Raw genomic sequence first — 6,000 nt, forward strand, 5'->3', positions numbered from 1 at the left:
CAGGGATTGAACTCTTGTCTCCTGCATTGGAAGCGGACTCTTTACCCCTGAGCCACTGCTGCTGCTGCTAAGTAGCTTCAGTTATGTCCGACTCTGTGCGACCCCATAGACAGCAGCCCACCACCAGGCTCCACAGTCCCTGGGATTCTCCAAGCAAGAACACTGGACTGGGTTGAAATTTCCTTCTCCAATGCATGAAAGTGAAAAGTGAAAGTGAAGTCGCTCAGTCGTGTCCGACTCTTCACGACCCCATGGACTGCAGCCTACCAGGCTCCTCCGTCCATGGGATTTTCCAGGCAAGAATACTGGCGTGGGTTGCCATTGCCTTCTCCGCCTGAGCCACTAGGGAAGCCCATTAAGTATACTAGAGGGCTTTAGCTTCAGAATCCTCAAGGCTAGTGGGAAATTAATAGTACTTAGGCATTTACCCATCACTATAGTCAAAATTCTCCAAGCCAGGCTTCAACAGTATGAACTGTGAACTTCCAGATGTTTAAGCTGGATTTAGAAAAAGCAAAGGAACCAGAGATCAAACTGCCAACATGTTGCCAAACATCCAACGTTAAGTTGGATCATCGAAAAAGCAAGAGAGTTCCAGAAAAACACATACTTCTGCTTTATTGACTATGCCAAAGCCTTTGACTGTGTGGATCACAACAAACTGTGGAAAATTCTTCAAGAGATGGGAATACCAGACCACCTGACCTGCCTCTTGACAAATCTGCATGCAGGTCAAGAAGCAAGTTAGAACTGGACATGGAACAACAGACTGGTTCCAAATTGGGAAAGGAGTATGTTGAGGCTGTGTATTGTCACCCTGCTTATTTAACTTACATGCAGAGTACATCATGAGAAAGCCAGGCTGGATGAAGCACAAGCTGGAATCAAGATTGCTGGGAGAAATATCAATAACCTGATATGCAGATAACACTACCACTTATGGCAGAAAGCAAAGAACTAAAGAGCCTCTTGATGAAAGTAAAAGAGGAGAGGGAAAAGGTGGCTTAAAACTCAACATTCAGAAAACTAAGATCATGGCATCCGGTCCTATCACTTCACGGCAAATAGATGGGGAAACAATGGAAACAGTGACAGACTATTTTCTTGGGCTCCAAAATCACTGCAGATGGTGACTGTAGCCATGAAATTAAAAGACCCTTACTCCTTGGAAGAAAAGCTATGACCAACCTAGACAGCATATTAAAAAGCAGAGACATTACTTTGCCGACAAAGGTCTGTTTAGTCAAGGCTATGGTTTTTCCCGTAGTTATGTATGGATGTGAGAGTTGGATTATAAAGAAAGCTGAGCACCGAAGAATTGATGCATTTGAACTGTGGTGTTGGAGAAGACTCTTGAGAGTCCCTTGGACTGCAAGGAGATCCAACCAGTCCATCCTAAAGGAAATCAGTCTTGAATATTCATTGGAACGACTGATGCTGAAGCTGAAACTCCAATACTTTGGCCACCTGATGCGAAGAACTGACTCATTTGAAAAGACCCTGATGCTGGGAAAGATTGAAGGTGGGAGGAGAAGGGCACAACAGAGGATGAGATGGTTGGATGGTATCACTGACTCAATGGACATGTGTTTGAGTAAACTCTGGGAGTTGATGATGGACAGGGAAGCCTGTTGTGCTGCAGTCCATGGAGTCACAAAGTGTCGGACACGACTGAGCAACTGAACTCAACTGATAGGCATGCATTTTACAGTTAAGCTCTTCAAGGTACATTATATAACTCACACCTATTAAGCAGGTGTTCTCTCCCCCATTTTAAGGAAGGGAAACTCAAAGAGTTTATGTGATCTTTCAAGATCCTTTAGCTAATCAATAGTTGAATGGAGGTGGAACCCAGGTTTCAGACCAAGAATTTCTTCTCCACTCTTCTCTTCAGGTCGTCTTATGTTGGGTACCACACTCACTTATCCCCCATGACTGGGGAGTGGGGGTTTCCTCTGCTGAATAATATCAAGCTATCTCATTCATCTCAGCTTCAATGTTATCACCAAAAGGCCCTTTCTAACAACCACCAAATCTAACTTGATAGGTCTTTGCTGTCCCTTCGTGTCTCAGCACCCTACTTTTGCTGTACTTAATCTCTAAATACCATTTTTACTAATCTGTTTACAAACATGTGTGGTCCTTCTCTGCACCAGGTGTTGTGTCCTACAGAAATAGAAATAATGTGCCTGTGGAATCCCTGGTGCCCCAAACAGGGCCTGGCACATGACAGGTTCAATGACACCATATTTTGTGTGCTGTACAAATATTTATTGAGTGCTTTCCTTGTGCCAGTTGCTTTTTTAGTCACTGGGATGCAACAGCAGCCAAATTAAACAAAATCTTTGATCTCATGGAGCTTATTCAAGTATTTGTGTGTGTGTGCATGCATTTTTGTGCAATACCCACAGTACACAGAAACATGAATAAAATAGTAATATTTGAATTGGTGATAAGCACTGTGTGAAGACAGGTGTCAGGATGCATTAACAGGAGGCTTCCTGTGTGCTGTTTTCAGTCTTGCATGAATTCTATGTTCCTTAACAGCACCTGAATACAGATGCCAGAGAGCTGGCGAGCCGGCTTTCGAGGATAATAGAAATTCCATACGGTGAACAGCAGCCATTTACAACTCTCTTCCCTTCTGATATGTAAAGTAACTTTTACAACCCCCTCTATTGAGAATGATTCTAGCCTCTGGCTTTCTGGATGACTTGTTAGATTTTTGATCCCTGTCTCTGCTAAAAAGGGCTATCTTGTAGGAGAGTATATATATGCCCACAATATGTTAAATAAACATCTTTGTTCCATCAGAGCACTGGTCCCCGTGTCTTTCCTCATTTTCTCTCTCTCTCACTCTCTCCCCCTCTCCCTTTCAAGCTGCTTCCATGGAGCACAGGTGTCCACCGTGTCTACTTACTTGCCTGGGCTTTCAAGACCTCTTTGAGAGGGCGCCCTGAGCCTACGTAGACGGTGCTAGCTCTTTGTCCTAGAGTTATATTGGCATACTGTGTAAACCAGGGAATATCAGCCTCTTTTCTTCCTTCTCTCACTTTCTTATCAGTCGACTCTGTACCCCCAAGTTCTGGTCCATTAAAGGACCACAACAACAGGGGCTTCCCAGGTGACAATAACCACCTGCCAATATAGGAGATGTTTAAGAGATGCAGGTTCGATCCCTGGCAGGGAGATCCCCTGGAGAAGGAAATGGCAACTCACTCTAGTATTCTTGCCTGGAGAATTCTCATGGACAGAAGAACTTGGTGGGGCGCAGTCCATAGGGTTGCAAAGAGTCGGACACAACTGAAGTTACTTAGCATGCGTGCATACTATGAAGAAAAATTGATCTGGAAAGGGTATCAGGAATGTTAGGGGTTGGGGAGAGGCAGGGGAAATTGCCATTTTCATTAGGGTCATTTGAGAAAGCCTTCAAGGTGACATTTGAGCAAAGAGCTGAAGGAAATGAGGGAAAAAGCCACACAGACATCTGTGGAAACTTCTACTGAATGTCTTTTTATGATGATGTAGAAGGCACATCCAGATCTTCCCTGCAGGCTACCAGACTTATAATAATGAACATTAATCAACGCTATTTGTTATAATGGGGGAAAAGACAGTATTCTGTTTGGATTCCAGATCATCAGACGTTATATCAATGATCATGCCAGCTCAATATGTTATTAAAAATCCTGATTTATTTCCATGCTTTAATATTCCGTGACCTAGTCCATTATTAGTACATGTTTACAAGCACAGCACCAAAAAGCCTCCGGGGCATTTTCTAGCCTCTGTAGAGCGGATGGTACCTACAATGGGAGAGGGTCAGCTTGCTGAAGAGAGATCTAGGAAGATCTAGGAAGACCCGGGGACTTAGCAGGTGTGGCTTCTGGTAGAGAAGAGGGAGGAGTTAGTTATAGTAGACTAGCTGAGAGGACAGAGGGGCTGGGGATGAGAGAGCAGCCAGGGAGAGAAGCTTAGGAACCACAAAGTCCTCAGCATCACCACCTTCACCACCTGGGCTGCTATTGTTAACATCATCAGGACTGCTTTACTGCTTAAGTGCCCTGGGAAATAAGTAAATCCAGAGCGCTCAAATCAGAGAAGGCAATGGCAACCCACTCCAGTACTCTTGCCTGGAAAATCCCATGGACGGAGGAGCCTGGTAGGCTGCAGTCCATGGGGTCGTGAAGAGTCGGACACGACTGAGCAACTTCACTTTCACTTTTCACCTTCATGCATTGGAGAAGGAAATGGCAACCCACTCCAGTGTTCTTGCCTGGAGAATCCCATGGACTGTGGAGTCTGGTGGGCTGCCGTCTTACAGGGTTGCACAGAGTCGGACACGACTGAAGCGATGCAGCAGCAGCAGCAGCAGCAGAGCGCTCAAACAGAACTTTTCAAGTAAGAGATTTCTGCCAGTGATGACTCTTTGGTAAACTCCCTCAAAAGAGACCCTAGGACTCCTTTCCTTCCTCCGATCCCTTTCCCTCCTTAGGGCCCCTCCATCCTGGGGCACCCCTTTAATGGGGGTTCTGTGTAAACGTACAAGTTCAGTGTGAATGGTGTTGGGACAATGGCCCCCACAGAACATCACCCCACAAGGACTTTAGTGTAAGGCTGGCAGCACTTGGGAAGCATACGAGTGCAACAGAAAAGTTGCTGGAGAGCCTTCTCAGAATGAAGAAGCCAGAGCTGGGTTCAAAGAGAAAGCGGCCTGCTGTTTCTCTGCTTTCCCCTTCCTTGGGGGTGAGGGGAGCAGGTTGTGCTGGGAGGAGGTGCTGCGCAAATCTCTAAGCTGCTGGGGTCAGGGGAGAAGCTGGACTCAGAATTGGTCCTGAAAACACACACACATATGTCCCTGCCCTCTGGAGTCTCCAGGAGGCTAGTAATTCAAATAGGTTTCCCTTTGGGCCTTGGTTGTATCTTGGAGGTGAGACCATTCCACTTCCTCTGACTCACCCTCCCGCTGCCACATTTCAGGGCTGTCTGTCCTAGGATTTCAGCATCTGTTCTTGTGTGACAAGAAGAAACAGCTCCCTTGGGTAACAGCCTCTCTCTCTCCTTCCTGCTATAATGTCAAGAGGGGGAGGTGTGCACGCAATGTGAGGTGTGGTTGTATGTGCTTGTGGCATCTTCCAGAGAAAAAAACGAAAGCTTCCATCCTTTTTCTGCAGGACGAATTTCCAGTTGACCATCTAAGGACAGCTCTCATAACTTCGACGTTTGGTTTTCTCTGGGATAACCAGGTTGTGAGGTGGGGTGAAGAGAGAGAGTTGGGCAAGAAAGGGACCTCACCCTTAGCTCTACCCATGCATGAGTGGCTTTATTCACAGGATCGGATTTTCAAACTTGGTGAATATGTATATTATCTCCATTTTATCTTGGAGGGCCCGACTAGTAAGTTTTTGAATGCAGCCAAGTCTAAAACACCCACTTTTCCCACTTCACAATAACACGTTGCTGACGGTGACATGCCACACTGAGAGCTACACAAAGAGAATTACCCAACACTGTTTGGGACAACATGGTGAGACATACAAGGACCACTGAACTCAGCTTCATAAAATGTTACACCAAGACGTGAATGATCAGTGAAGCATTTTCTTTGGATAGGTCCAGGACAAGAACATGTTAGGATTGACATCCTAAAGTCAGGTGGTCATTCTAGTCTGTGCCCATGATTACCACTGCTGTTCTTTTTTACTCAACATGGATACTTGCTCCAAGCTAGTGATTCTCTACTCCAGCTGCACATAAGAATCACCTAAGGAGCTTTTACAGAATCCTGATGCCCAGGACTGCTCTGGGAGACTCTGATTTAATTGGTTGGGGGTGGGACCTGGGCACTGATAATTTTTACAAGCTCCCCAGGTGATTCTAATGTGCAGCCAGGGTTGAGAAGCAATATTCTAAGATAGCAGTGGGAGGGGTACACAGGGAAGAGACTGGCTTGTAGAACCTCTTTTGATGGTTTAATGGTAACAAGCTTGCTAATGATGT

Source organism: Giraffa tippelskirchi, chromosome 3, assembly GCF_054371585.1.
Source record: "Giraffa tippelskirchi isolate mGirTip1 chromosome 3, T2T-mGirTip1v1.2.pri, whole genome shotgun sequence".
NCBI lineage: Eukaryota > Metazoa > Chordata > Mammalia > Artiodactyla > Giraffidae > Giraffa > Giraffa tippelskirchi.